The following is an 18150-nucleotide window of genomic DNA, read 5'->3' as shown; positions in this document are numbered from 1 at the left end:
CATCTTCATTCCCTCCTTTTGAAGTGGTAGATAGTTTGTCTGGTTTTCATTGCAATGTTTTCATTATTTTTGTCTCATGTGCTTTTAAGTTTATTATTAAAATGTGTCCACAAGAAATATGATTTGTATTTCACATTAAAGACAAGCTTTAAACCTCAAGAGAATGTCAGCAAATCACTTAACTTGATCTTATTGCAAGATGAAAATATTTATTAGTTTGTTTATGAAACTCCCACAGTAGGAGTACGAATAATTGTAACCACGTTTGCTTTCTCCCATCAGATTTTCGTTTAGGTAGGTTTGTGATCTACCAGCTGGTATCATAAAACATCCTAGAAAGTTATGGTCTCTTGTCTACTTTGACATACGCCTGGGGAAACTGATGTTTCTTGCATTAATCTCAATGTGAGTGCCACAAATCTGAATCCCTTTATGAATACTCTGTGTGCATCTCAGGGAAATATGGCAGCTGAGAGGGCTGGCCAATGCACACGTGCAGAAATCAGACTGAAGAAAATAAGTATTCTGACTATTGTGTGAAGCAGTTTCTCTCTCCACAATTATGGTTGCTCACTTGCCCCATCTTTGAACATCTTGTGATCATTGACGGAACTTTCTCAAGATCCCTAATTATTTCACTTGTGTGTGAGAGTGTGTGTGGTACAATCAGAGAAGCTAAATATGTATTTTTTCCTAACTTGAAAACCTTGCATCTGAATGGGATTATGTGGTCCCAGAATGAGTTTCTTTAAATGGGCCAGTATGATATTTTCCTCGTTGTCAACATTCCTTAAGCATTGAAACTGTGGTGCGAAGTAAGAAATACAAAGCCCTTTTAGTCAGAAGATTTTTGGTCTCAGGGAGATAAGGCATGTGGCGTTTCTCATCTTTATTATGGTCAGGTTAACATTCTAAATGGTAAATTAATGTGAAAAGCAGACAGTTCTGTAGGGCCTCAGAGGAGGGAACTATGGAGGTTCCTTCATCCATTAAACAAGGATTTAATGAGTACCTGTCACTATACAGACACTGGGAAATCAGTGGTTTCTGTCCTCATAGAGCATATCATCTAGTGCAGGAAAATAAGCATTTAGAAGATGATGTGGAATGCACTGTTACTTATCACTTTATGTCAAATAAAGAGACTTCAAGGTGTACATAACATTGAAGTCAAATCTTAAAAGTTGCTTACATGAATGGAGGGCATTCCAAACAAAGAAAAGACTCATGGGCACAGCAGGGCGATAAGAATTGGGAAGCAGCAATGTCAGCACTCAGGTTAGTTGGTTAAGCTGCCTCTTTCCCTTTCCACTTACCTTCTGAATTTTTTAATATCCTCATCGATAAAATGGGAACAATACTACTGCTGAATGAATGTTTTCTCCCAACCTCATATGCTTATACAGAAACTACAATAAAACAATATTTGTAGAGACGCTTTGAGGAGCACAAGGCAATGTGCATATGTTATCATTTATTCAATAAATACTGAATGCCCTCTGTGTGTCTTGCCGTAAGACCATAGTTCTAGAAATTACTGAAATGATTCTAGCAGTTACTGTGGGTGCCATGATTGGGTGCTTTCTTCATGCTAAACAATCACATTTGCTAAAATGACCCACACTGGGTTGGACCAGAGGGGACCGTCTTAGCCTACAGGACAGTGAGTTTTGATCTATTCATACTCATGAAATTGTTTATGTGGAAAAGAGAAAGATGCTCAATTTAAGAATTATGGAATTCCAAAGATTCTTTTTTTTTCACCAGAATTCAAGATGGTTCCCAGCATCCTCAGTTCTCCTTTCTGGGAAATCTACTCAGGTACCCATTCTTATTGCATCCTGCCCCACTTAGTGGTCTGGTGAAGGGAAGTGGGGTAGTTGAGATGAAATACTTCAGCAGCCTCTTTGTGGTCATCATCACAGAATTGAGATAGACTAACATGCGACACTCTTGGGCTAAGACCTTTTTAAAGGTTGGTATTCAGGTGCTTATTATTTAAGACATACTTGCTACAGGTATCATCATCCCAGTTATTCTTCTCTGAACTAGTTGGAAAGCTAATGCTTGGAATGACATCACATCTGGGAGTAAGAGTTGATATTTTAGGAAGATGAGGCCGGATTTAAAGGAGGAGAGTCTGACCGAGGGAGCCAGTGTGGAATAAATGAGACATTGGACATAAAGGAGAATTCAACTGCACATGTTCTTTTTATTATAAGGAGTTACCACAGTCTGAAATGATAAATCATTAGAAAATCCTGACAGATGATCCAACTTCAGAAGGAAGAAGAGAAAGGTGTGTCCTTTATCAGGATCCTGGGGCACTGGGGAGGCTGTTTACTGCACTCTTGTTCAGAATTACATGGTATAGTCACCTCTGGATAGCACCTAGGTTGCAAGGCTTCTGCTGCCTTCCTTAAAATTTCTCAGGGGACTACCTTGATGAGACAAACACCAGTTAGTAAACAGTAGCTTTGTAACGTACCTCAGTGCCCAGGCCAAGGGTGGTATTTTAACAGAGTTACAGAAAAGCAAGGTCTCCTCCCTGAAAAAACAATGACCCCATTTTTCACTGCAAAAATTATCTATGTTTGGAAATTCGGTGGCCACCTTTTAAAAAGGAAACCTCTCTTTGATGATTGTAAAGCTGAGGCAGAAAAATAGAGCCTGGAAGGGAGTGGGTAAGTGCAAAACTTCGGGGGTCGAATGGACTGGTATTTGAATCCTGTCTCTACCACTTTCACCAACTGTGAGAACCTAGCACGTAGCTTTCCTTCTTGGAGCCATGGGCTCCTCATCTATAAATTGAAGATCCTAATCTCAACCTCAAGAGAATTGTATTATCTAAGGAGTAGAGGAAATCATGTATTTGCAGTCCATAGCACAGTGCCTGGAAGTAGAGTATGTACTCAGGTCATACAAACAATTAAATCACCCGTTTTCATCCAGGGTTTGAAAATCTCAGGCTGTCCTCCTGCCTTTGCCTGTCCACATATTGCCCAACCTAAGACCAGCTTGGGTACCACCTTCTACCCGAAACCTGCTCAGCTCCACCCAGGCCACCATCATCTCACACTCCACAGACTCCGGGAGACTTTCACACCTGCACATTCCCTCCACCGACATGGTCTTGCTTTGTTAGTTAATGTACATGTCTTGTCCCTCCTCTAGAGCAAAACCTCTGAGAGGAGGGATCTCTAATGTGTGCTTTTGGGTATCTTCATTGTGTCTCATACACAATGCTCAAATATGCTCAAATATTGCTTGAGTGAATAAAAAGTACTCAAGTTGCACATAAAGGTACACAAGAGACATTCATCCCCTCCCTGACACTGACAGATTGTCATTGCTTCAGAAGAACAAAGGGTGACAAAGGATAATAGTTTATATAGTACTTCTTTATGAGGAATGTTAAAGATGAGGAAGAACGATGGCCTTTCATCCAAAGAAAGCTTTTGCAAGATTATGAAGTAAGGCTTTGCTATTAAAGGCTATGTTTTTTCTTAGTTTATGCTATTCCAATCACTTTCCTATTTACCTTGTGAAGGTAGAGACATGTGGTTTCTTAAAATGAATCCCTTCTCTGATATTAGCTTTCTTTATGGCTTTGATAAATCATTTAACCTTGTGGCCTCAGTTTGGCCATCTGTATCATGGGGGTAATACTTTGCCACCTATGTAGTTAAAATTAGGTGAAGGTGTTAAAAATTATGCAGTGTCCTAGGGAGTGGGGAAGAGATGAAGTTTCAGTAAGGGCATTTGTATTTTGTTATACATTATTACAATTACTGTGTACTTCAAGCTGAGCGATTGGGCTTTCAGAGACTTTCTTTTACCAGTACTTAAAATTTCAACCATAATAAAGTATTTAATCATGAAAATCTATCTTAGTCATGATAATGGAGAAAAAAATCCTTTTTCTTCCTTTTGCCTTTTTAAGAGTTGTAGGTTTGCCTGATGATTTAGAAGAGCCTAACTCTTTTTGATAATTATTTGGAGTACTCATCAGAGATATTTTCGAACTTCTTGAAAGTTTGTCTTCTTGAAACTTACGTTTCTGCCTAAAGTCTGCTATTTTCAAAAACAAGATAATGAATGATACTTAATTTAAATGCTCAGCACTAGGTAAGGCAACTCTGTGCTTTCGGGATTGAGAAGCAGGGAGGGGCCTGCACTATACACGTTGTGAGGCAGAAGTTGAGAGTAATCTCAAATAAGCACTGATTGAGCTTCATCTAGAGCCATAGAATTTCAGAATAGTGCTCTGAGAATCTTCTGGTTTAATCCTTTCCCTGTATCCACTAAGAATGTGTTTGGCTGTAAGTAACTGAAAGTCGGACTAAGCAGGTTGTAGTTTTCTCATATAGAAACAAATACATGATTCAGGACTGTCATGGTGTCACCAAAGCACCATCAAGGACTGAGATTTCTTCTTTTACCCATGCTTTAATGGGTCGTTTTCATCCTCATGCTGTGACCTCATGGTCACAGCATGGCCACTACCCTCTTGCCATGCATCTGCCTTCCAAGCAGAAAGAAGGGAACCGACAAGGGCAAAAAGTGCCCGCCAGCTCATTCTGCCACCTTTTATAGAATGTTACACAGCATGATCAGAGCTATGCCACACAATCGCCTCTAGCTGCAAGGGAGGCTGGAAAATCTAGGTCTTATAGCTGAGCATATTGCTGCTCTGTATAAAATTGGGGCTTTAGAAGTAGGTAAATAGGGGAGAAATATGCTGGCTAGCAGTCAGCAACATAGTTCCCATTACTCATAGAAATGTGAAATCTGAGCTGGCCAGAGCTAAGACTAGAAATCTAGTCTCCAGTGCTGTGCCTTTTTCACCATATCAGCAGTTTCTACCTTTTTCTCTAGCTGGGAGAAATCAACTGCATTTATTTAAACAATTAGTTTGTTTGCACAATTTTTATTAGTCAAAAACATGACATAACCATTTAGATCTTTCGATAAGCATGACATAACCCGCGTTATCACACTGAGTTTTTTTTTAATAACAGCCATAAACAGATCACTTGACATTTTTTATGAGCCCCTGAATCCTTGCTACTGGTAAACGCAGGGTTTCTGGTAGGTGCGAGTCACTTCAAAGACAACTTTGGAGGTCAGTTTGGCTTTTTTTGTTTTTTTTGAATATTGAAATTAGCTTGCAGACTCTCATTACGGGGACCCGTTCTGCAAGTATTTATCAAGCACTTAAAGTGTACAAGGTGCTCTGCTACTTGCTTAATAGAGTAAAAAAGAGAAGCTTGGATTCCGGCCTCAGCATGCTTACTTCCTGGTGGAGGGCAGACAAGAAAGCCAGCCGTTGTATTATTGTGATGGGGACTCCCGGGTGCCGTCAGGGTCGGGGGCAACCTGATAGAGGACTACCGTGGCATTCGGCACTGGGCGAGTCCAAACAAGCGTGATTTACCCCTGTTCTCAGACAGAGTACCTCCTAGTCGTAAGCGTGCAAGGCAACAGCAGTCGTGCTTTAGCTAAGTACTGAGGAATCCAGACATACAAAATGTGAGCGCAGGGCTAAAGCCCCACTTCTTTATGGGTCAAAACATACATACATACATATGTGTGTGTGTGTATATATATATATATATATATACACACACACACACACATACATATTTATACACACATACATGTGAAGGGAGTTTAGAAATCAAATTGCCCTGATTCCGAAAACATGCACAAGATGTATTAAAACAATAGCCACATAAACCAAAGATTTATTGTGCAGCTTTCAAAGAATCCTGCCAGTTTCTGTTCAGACGTTTACATGCTCTCTAAACCTCTCTAAGTCCATGATCCTCGTGGCCCAAACAGGGATCTTGCTCTTAGTGATGAGACATCTGAGGGTCTGAAGTTAACATCTCCCAGTTTGGCCAAGAAAAATATACTGCGGAGAATTATGAGAATTAAGATAACCTTCCAGGAAGTTCAGGTCACCAGGAAAGGTTGGAAGAGCGGAGACTCATAGACAATAATAGAGGAGGAAGGAAGGAGAGGTACCACAGGAAGGCAGCAGTTATCACTAGATGGCAGGGCCCATTAGAACAGGGACCATTCTTTATTCTTCCTCCCGATATCCTGTATCCCTCAGCCTTGTGCCTGGCATTAGGAAAGCACTCAATAAATATTTGTTGAATAAATGAATAAGAACATGGATTTGATTGAAAGCAAACAGAAAGTTCGGGAATAATAGGGAGTTCTTTCCATCGCCCATGTGTGATAATAATACAATATTCAAGTGCGTGTATTTGGCAACATTTAGGGAGATGCATAGCATGGTGAATGAATGCTCGACATACGTTTGCTTGGTTTTAATTAAGAACTTCTACTTTCATGGGCATTAAGAGAAATGCTGAGCTCAAAATGATTTGATCCCCTTTTTATGGAATATTTTCTATGGTATTAGAAATGCGTCTGCCCAAACTAAGGATCCTGAAGAAGGAATAGTCCCTGGCGCCTCGTCACGCTCATAACCATGGCACCCTTCCTTGACATAGGCCCTCTACCTAAGCAATAGTTTCATTTAGCATTCTCGTATCATATTGGCAAACTTCTTTGCCTCTTAGGAAAACTTCTTAACTTAGTTGTGGAACACGCTGGTGCTCCTTTCAGTGGAGCTGAATCTAATTTGTCTCTCCTGGTTTAGTGCAATTGAATCATCTCAGGAAAATGAGAAGCAATTAAGTACCTGTTGCTAACAAGGCGCTGAAATAATCTGCCAACAGATGCAAGGTGTTTATTTATTACTGTAGTGTGTCATTTGAGAAGACATTACATTGTCTTTCTAACAATCAGAATTGACTTCCAAATGCAGGCATCACAGACCTAACAAGTACGAGCTTTGAGGAGCACTAAAAAGAGAGTAAGAGGGCTTGTGAACACGGGGCAAGGTTAGCTCAAGTGCTGGTGTCCAGCCTAATGGGAAACGTTGTCGATGGGCTTTGGAGGAACTGGATGGTAAAGAGAAGCAGCTTTTTAGCAAAGGCCCTTTAAGTCCCAGTTCCGGAAATTATTAAATTCATTAGCCAGATACTTACAACCACCTATTACTGCCCAGCCAAAGGAAAAAACAGTTCGAGCAAATGTTTCAAAACTACAACTAAACAAAAGTCAGGAAGCATGTAATTAAAACTGTGCCTTTACTGTACTGTAAAGAGCTTCACTGTGACATGGAAAATATTTAAAGGAGAAGGCTGTTTAGCTAATTTGTCTGCAAGTGAACTGGTATCCTAAATGAACTGGAAGGCCACCCACCGAGCGAGCCTCATAAAGGGCCGTGGCGCTCAGCTTGGTTTTGTGTAACCGTTCAATAATTACTAGATAAATGCATAACTAAAAGCTCTATTACACTAATAATTTGTACTGAGGTAGATGTGTGGGACACCCTGCTGGGTTAATTTGTCATCCCAGCAGCAAACTTCTAAAGAGAGCTCTTCTGCAGTGGAATCTGTTAATATGTGGTCCCAACGAGGACAGGTTAGAGCAGTAAGACCAATTGGCTCCTTATCTCTTAAAGAGGCAAAATGCCTCCCGGGTGAGCACCGGAGAGGAGAATAGGGTGATGGGTGATTAACCACGTGGACCCAGATTTAAACTCATGTGGACAAAAGAAGCTGCTCTCCATCTCTCCATCTCTCCCTCCCTCTCTTCCACTCCCCTACCCGCCCCCCAACCACAGATCCACACATGCAGCCACAGTGAAGGCGTGGGTTCTGAGCAAGGTTTCTTTGGAATTATGTCACTGATGAGACTTCTGGGTATCACTTGTACTATAAATCACATAATCAGATAAACTCCCAGGTCTTTCTGGTTGAGCTTAATATAATGTTGATTCCATGTTTAGATTCATTCTTTATTTTTCTTTTTTCAGAGTAGAATAAAAAGTCAATATTGGACTTGTATCTCCTCTCTATATGAAATGTTTTCTTCTGTCACACACACACACACACACACTTGCTATTTTAAATATGAAGCTCACATTTAAGCTTCAGCACAGGGTTTTCAACCTCACCGATTGACAGAACCATAAATCATGTTAAAGTTAAGTGAATTACTGTAGCATGGAACTGTAGCTTTAACAATGTTTATGTAGTATCAGCTTATCATCCATGTAGGCAAAGGGGGGTGAGCACTGATACTCGAAATGGGAATGTACAGTCCTGTTAATGTAGCTGCAGGATCACGGAGAGTTACCCATTTCACGCTGCATCCTTTGTATTGTTGAAACTAGCGTATTTAACCACTCACGTGTATGGAATGTTTTTTAAAATGTGTATTTCCACAGTAAACTTACATTTGCCATATTTCTTAGTACTAAATGGCAGTTGCTTCCCCCAACCCCAAACAATTCATTCTTCTTATGCACAAAACACATGTGAGGAACATCAGAGTTGCCAGGTTGTATTACGGTAATAAGGGACCTATGAGGGAAATATCATGAAAGGAAATAAGCCATTTGACCTCTGAAAAATAATTCAAATGGGAGCAGCAGAGTGCAGTGAAAAGAGCATGGGCTGTAGAGTCAGCCAAGATAGAATGCAAATCCTGGCCAGCCACTTGGGATCTGCATAAGCTTGTGCCAGTCACCCATCTTCTGCTGGTCTCTTAATTTCCCACCTGTACAAAACGTTAAGGTGTTAATAGGAGGAGGAAGTGAAATGACATATGGAAAGGGCCACATATGTTATTAGTATGTTACTAAATGTTAACTGTCTCAGGGACTTCCCTGGTGGCGCAGTGGTTAAGAATCCACCTGCCAATGCAGGGGACACAGGTTCAAGCCCTGGTCCGGGAAGATCCCACATGCCGTGGAGCAACTGAGCCCGTGCGCCACAACTGCTGAAGCCCACGCACCTAGAGCCCATGCTCCGCAACAAGAGAAGCCACCCCACGCGCCTGGAGCCCGTGCTCTGCAACAAGAGAAGCCACCGCAAGGAGAAGCCCGTGTGCTACAACGAAAAGTAGCCCCTGCTCACCCCAACTTGAGAAAACAGCAACGAAGACCCAATGCAGCCAAAAAAAAATATATATATATATATTTTAATGTTAACTGTCTCAGATTCCCCCCCATCCCCATATCATTTTTTGCTGTCTTTCTGTGTGGTTCTCTTGAAAGGATTCTCACTTCCCTCGTTCCTCACCCCCCATCCCCAGTTCTCTCTTTTATCTGCTCCTGTGGGTCCAGAGGAGTGTTTTTTTTCCCTTCACTGGGAGGAGCCTCATAGCCTAGAAGAGATGGGGCCTCAGGGAAGTGAGACAGCCTGGTTACTCCATCCCATTATTCTTGTGTGGTTAGAAGAACGCGGCGGGGGGGGGGGGGTGGTCTTCCCAATCAGGCAGGTGAACCCCCTTCCATGATGATTAGCCCATTGCCATGGTGAAGACTGCTTTGGCTTGTCTTCATTCAGGCATGGCTCTTGCTAAAGGGATAAGTGCCAGGACTTCCCTGGCGGTCCAGTGGCTAGGACTTTGCCTTCCAATGGAAGGGGTGCAGGTTTGATCCCTGGTCAGGGAGCTAAGATCCATGCCTCGCGGCCAAAAAACCAAAAATCATAAAACAGAAGCAATATTGTAACAAATTCAATAAAGACTTTAAAAATGGTCCACATCAAAAAAAAATCTTTAGAAAGAAAGGGAGGTAAGCACCATTGTTATTTATGAGAGTCAATTCTGCAAATAATTTTTGAGAATGTATCATCTTCCAAGCACTGTGCTAGGCCCTAATGAGCAAACCAGACAAGCCAGTCCTGCCCCTGCAGCCTAGTAGAACAGAAGAACAAATAATTATTGCTCGGATGAGATTCATGAGAGGGGAATTAGCAGGGATCACATAGCACAGGTATTTAAAGTGATTGTGGGAATTTGGATTTATTTGTGTCAGGTTGTATGGGTCCCTTCTATTGGCATACAATACAGATTTAGAAAACCTTGGTATTGCTGAGGGATATCTCTAGATCTTCCTGAAACCTCAAATTCCTGAATACCATAATAAGAGTTGTTGAATTGTTGCATACCCAGTAATGAACAGAAGACATGTTAATAAGCACCCTTTCGAGTGAAATATTCGTACAAGTGAAAGAACCCAGCCAGATTGCTTAATCACCCCTCCAGTCTCCCCAAAAGGAGATAATGGATTGGTTCATGTAACCGAAAAGTCAGAGGGTTTGTGGCTTCAGGTAGAGCTGGATCCAGACGCTCAGGCAGTACCTTCAGAAATCTATATCTTTATCTTTCTCAGCTCTGCTGTCCTCTGTGTGAACTTGATTCATAGACTAAATCTCCTCAGATCATGGCACTGATGATATGAGCAGCTCCAGACTTAATCCCCACCAATGTAACAATCCCAAGGGAAAGAGAACAGCTGTTCCACAAGAGATCTAGGGACGGTCCTACTCCCTAGAGTAGGATGCTTATGGCTCTGATTGGCCTGGTTTGGGTCATTTGCTCACTTTTAAAATAATCTTTATGTTTAAAAAATAATGGGGTGGAGGGAGCTGCCAGGTGGACAGCCACCCCGCAGGGGGCACAGCATTGGCGGTCCTGGCCCCCAAGCTGGGCAGTGGCAGTGTCTGCTTTCAGAGCCCCCCTGGGGCTGCAGGTGAGGGCCCAGTAAGGTGCCAAGGGAAGGTGACGGCTAAGTATGACCTCGAGGAGCTACGGAAGCGCCTCAACCTGGAGGAGTGGATCCTGGAGCAGCTCCCTGGCCTCTACAACTACCAGGAAGAGGGGATCCTGGAGCTGGAGATTGCTGTGGGTGAACTCCTGGATGTGGAGAGTGATGAGACCCAGCTGCCAGGGTCAAGGAGCTCCTGGTGGACTGTTACAAACCCACTGAGGCCTCCGTCTCTGGCCTGCTGGACAAGATCCAGGACATGCAGAAGCTGAGCACACCCCGGAAGAAAGGAAGGGTCCCCCACGCAAGTGAACAGTGGCTCCACAGGACAATCCCTGGCCCCCGCCCTCATAGCAACAGCAATACTGGGGGGCCCTGCAGCCAGGCCTGGTGCCATGAGTGGGGCTCCCCGTGCCTCTGGCCCAGAGGTGTCTTCCCGGACATTAAAAAAAAAAAAAAGATAACGGGGTTTCTCATTGGTGTGGCCTGGGTTACCTGCCCACCCACAGAACTGGGGGGAGGGTAAAGTCTAGGCTAATGACAGACTGAGGTGGAGGGAAGGATAGTTACCCAAAGAAACATTAGAGCTCTGTTTCCAGAAGAAAGGGTGAAAGACTGCTGGGCAGCCAAAACTGAGAGCTGTCCAGTACAGGAGATAAGAGCAAAGCTGTCCTGTGTGCTAGGCAGTGGGCTTGGCTCTGCTATCAGCCAAGTGACTTGGTGCTGCAGGTGGAGCTTACAGAGCACAGGTCAAACCCCGGTCTTAGAAGAGTGACACTTAGTCCATGCCGGGGACCTCCAGGGCCATGCAAACAGTTGAGAACAGTTCAAGTCTTGATTCCCAGTTATCTCAGGTTGTCACGTGGCACTGCATGATCCTGATTACTTTTCGTATATCTGAATTTATCCTAAAAACACAACTCTAAGAATAATAAATAGCCCAGAATCAAGCACGCTGTCTGGCACACAATATATTCTCAGCACATTCATTTTAAAGGTGTGAGCCCACTATGTACTAGGCACCTAGAATTAGAAATAATTCTAATTTTCGGGAAAATCTCTTAAATTAGTGCCAGTTTACCCAATTTACAGACAAGGAAATGCAGGTTTGAAAAAGTTACATAACTTTTCCTAGACTCACATAGGGAGTGAATGATTTCAAACCCAAAATAGTTGAGCTCTAAAAACCATTCAGACATACAATTTCCATTTTGCAGCAGAGGAAACTAAGGTGCATAGGAGGCTGACACAGAGCTAGTTGATACCCAGCCTGGGGTAAATCTTTGGTACCCTGACTTCAAACCCTGGACCAATTCTTCTCCTACTTCCTCCCCTTGTGAGAAATCTACCAGCAGTAGGATAAATCCCTAAATCCTGTAGGGTGAATTCAGGAGGCTACTTTGAAACCTGTGCCTTAGTAATCATGTTGCTCAGAAACAGGGGCTTGAACTGCAATGTATACCTGCCAGTTGGGCGGGGGCAGTGGGGGGAAGGCCGTGAATCAATCATAGCTTTGTTTGTTGTGGGGTTTGTTTGTTTATCTGCTTGGTTTTGCCTTTTTTATTTTAAATGTCAGCCAGCAAAGACTCCCAAACAGCGCCGGTCCCAGGACTTGGTAGGCCTCGCATAGGCTAGAGAACCTCCACGGAGCTTACTTTTGAAATTCTCTTTTGCGGGACTGCCCTTCCGACAGGTCATTTGAGAATTCATTCTCTGCCTGTTTCTGTTAACCTCTGTGATCATCCAATCTATGGTGGTGGTTTTTTCCTTAAATGTTTTTCTTTTATTCATCTCTTGACTCGCAGTATTGCTTGCATATTACGTAGAAGCTCAAGTTCCCTTCATGGAACTGAAGTCTTGTCAACTTTGCGTAATAACCGGTCACTCTTCATATCTCCAATAATCACAGCTGTTCTGTGGCACTTGAATGCATTGCACATTAGCCGTCGTGGCAGCTTAGGGGATGCATGCACAAGTATGATCTATTCAGAGAAGAGGTCCTGTCAGGACCCAAAGGCTGGGCCTCTATCTCACAGAGCTTGAACTGGCACATTCCCTCAGGGTTTTTAAAACTCTAAATATCACAGCCTTCCCAAAGGCACAGGCTCCTAGAGACTGAGTCCAGATATACCCTAGAACCTAATATCCCAGAAACGTTTAAAAAATAATTTCTTTTAAAAACCACATACTCCCGGGACTTCCCTGGTGGCACAGTGGTTAAGAATCCGCCTGCCAATGCAGGGGACACGGGTTCGATCCCTGGTCCGGGAAGATCCCACGTGCCGCGGAGCAACTAAGCCCGTGCGCCACAACTACTGAGCCTGCGCTCTAGAGCCCCGCGAGCCACAACTACTGAAGCCCGTGTGCCTAGAGCCCGTGCTCTGCAACAAGAGAAGCCACCACAATGAGAAGCCCGCGCACCGCAACGAAGAGTAGCCCCCGCTCACCACAACTAGAGAAAGCCTGTGCGCAGCTACGAAGACCCAACGCAGCCAAAAATAAATAAATTAAAATAATTTTTTTTTAAACCCCACATACTCCCTTGTTTCACATTTTTTAGATTTCAGTGTTGTTACATATGGATCAGTTGTACTGTGATTTGTAAATGTAATCCCAGAGACTGAATTTCATTGAAATTTAAAGCTCGATGAGCTTCAGCAACTGTTTCGTTCAAACTCCTCATTTTGCAGATGAAAGAACCAGAGGAGAGAGAAGTTGCCCACATTTAAAGCCAGGTAGAGACAGCAACAAAATTAAAACCCAAGTCTCTTTATCTAACTAGAAAATTTTCCTAAAAAGTACCCCAGAGCTTCTAAAAAACTTTTTAAGCAGTTAACATATATTGGCTCTCTGATAAGCAACTCCCAATAACTAACACAGTGGGACATTTAAGGGCAGTGGTAGAGATCTCCATTGTATGAGGCTATGACGAGGCCATGCTCAGAATCTGATTAGGTCAGAAGTGTACCTAGGTAGCAGGGGTCTACATGGTAAAGGGGGAGGTCAGGATGGACACTTAAGGATTATAGGTCTAAGTAAAAAATAAAGTCTAGAGGGAAATAGCCCCATAGTTCTAAGTTTCTAGGTTAAGTCTCAGAGTCTAAGATTTAAGCAAAGGTAGGGATTCAAGGTGTATTTCATCCAAAAAGAGCCTTTACAGTCATTGTTTCTATGGAATCTATGACTTTTACATCAAGGTTGCTTCTGTTGCTTTGGTTTTGCATTTTGTTGTTGATGGAACTTTTTTCAAGACCCTCATGTCATATCCATATTGTTAGCTCATACTCTTTTATCAATATTTATGCACTCATTTGTCCAAGAGACAGATAGGCAACAGGTGCCCCTTACTCCACTGTTCTCTTCCCCCTGTGTATTCTACGATTTGAACAGGTCCCTAGCACATAGGAGCAAATTCCAATTTAGTCATTTCTCATCCCCATACCCATCCTTACCTATAATAGTATTACAAGTAAAAGAAGCTGTTTATTGATGATCACTTAACCGTATGGTCAGGAGCTGCTCCATATGCCTTATATACATTGTCTCATTGAATCCTCAAAACAAATCTATGAAGTGTAAGCCCCATTATACAGATGGCAAACTGAGAGAAGCTTGGAAACTTGAATCACAGCTGGAAATGATAGAGCTAAAATTTAAATCCATGTCTATCTGACTCCAAAGACCATGGTCCTTATATCACTCTACTTTTCTTCTCTTCTCTTTCCTTTCTTTTCTTTTTATTAAACTATAGTTGATTTACAGCATCCTGTTAGTTTCAGGTATACAGCACAGTGGTTCAGTTATACATACATATACATATATATATATAAATTTATATATATAAATATATTCTTTTTCAGATTCTTTTCCCTTATAGGTTATTACAAAATATTGAGTATATAGTTCCCTGTGCTACACAGTAGGTCCTTGTCGGTTATCTACTACTTTTCTGACTCATATGTTTAATTTGACATGATATACACATGGATGTGGGAAACCAGCACATACACAAGGCATGTTAAATAATGGTGAAAAGGGGCAATCAAAGAGTGACAGTGGATAGTTCGTGGAGATACAGATGGCAAGCAGGTTGCTTTGGAAGCCTTCAAAAAAGGTGAGGCTCTAGCAGAAAGGGCAGCTGGGACAAGGATGCAGTTTGGTAGGGAAGAGGTGGAAGGAATGGTGATTGTCTGGTGCACAACTCACAAGCAGAGCGTTGCAGGTGTTTGGAGGGTGAACAGGAATTATGTGGGTCTATACCAGGGGCCATCAAACTATGGCCCACCAGTCAAATCTAGCCCTCTTCCTGTTTTTTAAAATAAAATTGTATTGGAACATGGCTACACTGATTTGTTTATGTAGTATCTATGGCTGCTCCTGCGTTTAGTGGCAGAGTCAAGTAATTGCAGCAAAAACCATGAGGCCTTCAAAGCCTAAACTGTGTCCTCTATGGCCTTTACAGAAAATGTTTGCCAACCCCTGGTCTAGACTATAAACCAGGGCATTTGAGCAAGAAAAGTCTTTCAAGAGCTAAAATTGATCTAAATTAAAATTTTAAAAGACCTTGGCCTGCCCCTCACCCCTCTCTCTATTTTTTTTTTTTTTTTTTTTTGGTTAAAAACAGACCAAAAGATATTGGAATTTGATCTCTACCCTGAACCTCTACCTTAACTCAAATGGAATAGAATATATCAGTTATCTTGGAAATCTACTGTAACAGCAAGTTACTTTGTTTGGTAGCAATAATATAAAAATACTGGTGTTTTGCAAGTCATGTGATGTCATATATTTCTCTTATTTGACATACCCAGGTTCTTTTGCATGCCTCTCGGTGATGTTAAAGATGAGTACTATATGTTTTGAAAACCTTGGCTCGAGTCACAGGTTTGTTATTTAGAAAAGGTTCCACCTCCCGAAGGCTTGAAAACCATTGCCAATTCCTCGTTCCTTGTGTCTCTGTTAAAGTAAATCCCATAACTCCAAACTTCTAGGCTTTCATAAATGGCAGGTCTGACTCATGCATGATTTATAAATTATAGCCATGGACCATTAAGATAGATTTCTCAGCTTTAGGTAGGCTATCATGTTGTTATATATGGTGGTTTTGAATTTCTGAAGAAGCAAACTGCATAGTAGTTGACAACCCAAACAACTCAGGTTCCGTTTGCCCTTATAGAAGCCTTTTTTTTTTAAGCACAATTTTTTTCTTCCACTTTCTGCTCCTTTTAGAGCTCTGCCTTATTAAAATCTTTACTTTTAAATACGAGTAGTCAGGAGTTCTTAATGCCACCTTGTACTTTATGGAAATGGTTATTTTTGTCTAAACATCCTACCACTGAAGACAGATGAGTAGCTTTTTCTCCTAATGGTGCTAACAGAGTGAAAGAAACATTTTGGAATCTCACCTGTTGCCACAGACAGTGTCAATTAACAGTAAGACTGAAGTTTCGCAAGTGCCAGGGCTTGGGAGTGGTCATTCATTCTGTGAGGGAAGAAGGCTGTGTGTAACACTGTCTTAAGAGCACGCTGCACCTGAAGGAGGATTAGATTTTATTGTTTGCACTGCTCTCTTGAAAGCTTATCTTTGGAGCCTCCTATAAAAGAGAGACTAGGATCTAAGGGCTGGTGCCGGAAAGCAAAAGCTAACATGAAAAGAATCCAAGTCTCTGTCCAGTCCGTGAGAGTCTGCAGTGGTTCATGGACAAGAAATAAAGGAATTAAGGCAATGTCAGGGCTAAATAGAAGAGCATATTTCTCTTCTTTGAGCTAGAAATGTGTCCATAAAGCCTCCTCCCTATAGTGGACTCTCAGACCGAGAATCAATTGTTGGACCACAAAAAAGTCTCTCAACATACACAATAATACAGTAATGACCTTGACCTTCTCCTTCCCCAGTCTTAATCAATTCTGCCTTAAAGAAGGAAGAATGTTTTTAAGTTAAAAATATATATACTCAATCACATTGAATTTTAAACGTTTTCTCTTTCAAGCTAAAACCAGGAGAGTCCTTTAAATAATCGGGGCCACTGTGTGGGGTGGTGGGTGGGTGGTGTGCAAACAGGTAAACCAACCTGACTGACCTGCTTTCTTGTTTTTAAGTATCCAGTAATATGATCATTTTGCAATAAATAACTGAGCCTACAGCTTTGGGAAATTCTGGGTCTCTGCTTCTTTAACTGTGGCTACTTTGTTCAGAACGTGTAGGCAGGGCCATTCCAGCCAAAGAAACCTGATCAAATTTCCTTCCTTCCCATCCTACTGGTATTCTTTGTGAAAAGCCCAAGCAGTTGTTTGAAACTAGTTTGGCCTCTGGTTAAAGTTTAAACTAGTAGTGAGATCCATCCAGAATGGAGTGTTTCTGACACTTTCTGCTGCTCCTGGCCTAAGGTATTAGACCCCAGAAGCAGCCAATTTTGTAGTGCCTTTTAATACACAAAATTGTATTAACATCAGCCTGGATACAGATGGATGCATTGCAATAAACTGTAACCACTTGAGAGAAGCCTTTATTGACTCTCAAGTAAATAATGCACATTTTAAAGGATCTAAATATGCATTTACATAATGTGCTCTAATTTTTTATTGTGTCAACTACTCACACACACACATCCATAAGAGATGTTTTTCTGCGTCAAAAATTTGGACTCATACCATTTTTTCTGCATTGCATTAGCACCATGCCAGATTCACAATGGTATTTTCTCTTCTCTAGGGCCTGAGCTGACCATCTCAAAATACATTTAATGAATTTTGCTGATTGAATGATTTGTTGACTGATTTAACCCCAGTGACACTTTCTAAAATAATCTGCAACTACTTGGACAAAAACTTAGGCACACTGAAAACATCTAATCCAAGATAAAAGGGAGAAAACAAGAAATAGGGAAGGAGGAAAACCAAATTTAGACATGGCTGAAATCTTAAGTCTGAGCTTTAGAGCAATGGAAGAACCCAATGCAGTCTCATTGTTCAGGAAAAGAGTGCTGCTAGCAGGTTATCCAGAGAAATTGTGGGTATTTAATAATATTTAAGAGTACTTTGTGATGTCTGTAACACAACTGTTTTCTGTTTGAAGAAATTAACGCTCAGGATCTTGAATGATTTATATCCAGTTCCACAGTGGACTAATGGCTGAACCAGAATGTCCAAGGCATGAGAAAGTAGGGTTTGTGAAGGATGACCCTTTGCAGTGCAGACTCAGCAGTTGTCTAATGTGAATCTACAGGCTAAATGATATTTCCTGGTATTAATTAAGAATTAATTGATCCTTATAAATCAACCATTGTGGAATTAACTCCATATAGTACCATGTGTTCTTAGGTCTATGTTAAAATAAACTCTATGACACAGGAAAAAGGTGAATAAATTGTTTTTAGTAAAATGTAATAAAGAAACTAAGGTCTACATTCAAGTTGTTAATGATTTTCTTTTACATATTTAACAACAGCAGCAACAACAGGAGGGCAAGGATGCTTATTAACAATTAAGGGAGGGATTCCACGGTCCTG

The 18150-nt window shown here is 41.6% G+C and overlaps 1 protein-coding gene and 1 pseudogene across 10 annotated transcripts in view; both read left to right on the top strand.

Moving 5' to 3' along the window:
- The window catches only part of NFIA (nuclear factor I A), a 595358-nt gene that overhangs the window by 511613 nt on the left and 65595 nt on the right, over positions 1-18150 (top strand). The gene's annotated exons all lie outside the window — the stretch shown is intronic.
- LOC115860489 (protein phosphatase 1 regulatory subunit 14B pseudogene) lies at positions 1776-13371 on the top strand (annotated as a pseudogene).

The sequence above is a fragment of the Globicephala melas genome, chromosome 1, assembly GCF_963455315.2.
Source record: "Globicephala melas chromosome 1, mGloMel1.2, whole genome shotgun sequence".
NCBI classification, from domain to species: domain Eukaryota; kingdom Metazoa; phylum Chordata; class Mammalia; order Artiodactyla; family Delphinidae; genus Globicephala; species Globicephala melas.
The sequence above is the reverse complement of the archived record's forward strand: the minus strand, read 5'-3'. Positions and strand labels throughout refer to the sequence as shown.